Genomic DNA, 806 nt, shown 5'->3' with positions numbered 1-806 from the left:
GTGGTGTGCCAGGGCTTAGCTCTGTTTCTGCCGATCTACCAACGTCCCTCCAGAGCAATAACCCACTGGGATTCTTCCTGGTACATTTAACAGCCAATCCACCCCAGCACTTCTGCATGCTACTGAGGCTCCGTCCATTAAGGAGGAGGAGGAGGAGATTGGATTTATACCCTGCCCTTCACTCGGAGTCTCAGAGCCTTTTACAAACTCCTTTCCCTTCCCCTCCCCACAACAGACACCCTGTGAGGTAAAAGAAGAAGAAGAAGAGATAGGATTTATACCCCACCCTACTACCCAAAGGTGCCTCAGAGCAGCTTACAAACTCCTTTCCCTCCCCCTCCCCACAACAGACACCCTGTGAGGTAAAAGAAGAAGAAGAAGAGATAGGATTTATACCCCGCCCTTCACTACCCGAAGGAGTCTCAGAGGGGCTTACAAACTCCTTGTCAGCAAGCTGCCAAAGAACTCTGTGTAACCTTTGTACACCCATCTCTGCCCTCCCTGGTTTTCCCCGACCCCACTGCGCATGTTTGCTACCAGCAGCCTGCAATCTGCACTCCTTTCTATGTACGCTAATACTGCTGTTGAAACGTAGTTATCTGCAAGGTCAACAGGTGTGGAGTTGGAGTTGTGTCTTCGCGTATGGTATAATGAGCTAGGTCATGAGAAGTTAGTAATTGTTTATTTTTTAGAACCGTTTCAATTCCCAGGCTTTCGGCGTGAATTTTGGAAGCACCCGTGAAAGCGGGAACCATGATTATTGGTTATTGCATTTTATGAATTCGTTTATTATCTGGTACCCTGAA

The sequence above is a fragment of the Gekko japonicus genome, unplaced genomic scaffold, assembly GCF_001447785.1.
Source record: "Gekko japonicus isolate JY-2015 unplaced genomic scaffold, Gekko_japonicus_V1.1 scaffold4010, whole genome shotgun sequence".
NCBI classification, from domain to species: Eukaryota; Metazoa; Chordata; class Lepidosauria; order Squamata; family Gekkonidae; genus Gekko; species Gekko japonicus.
This window is presented reverse-complemented; position numbering follows the sequence as displayed.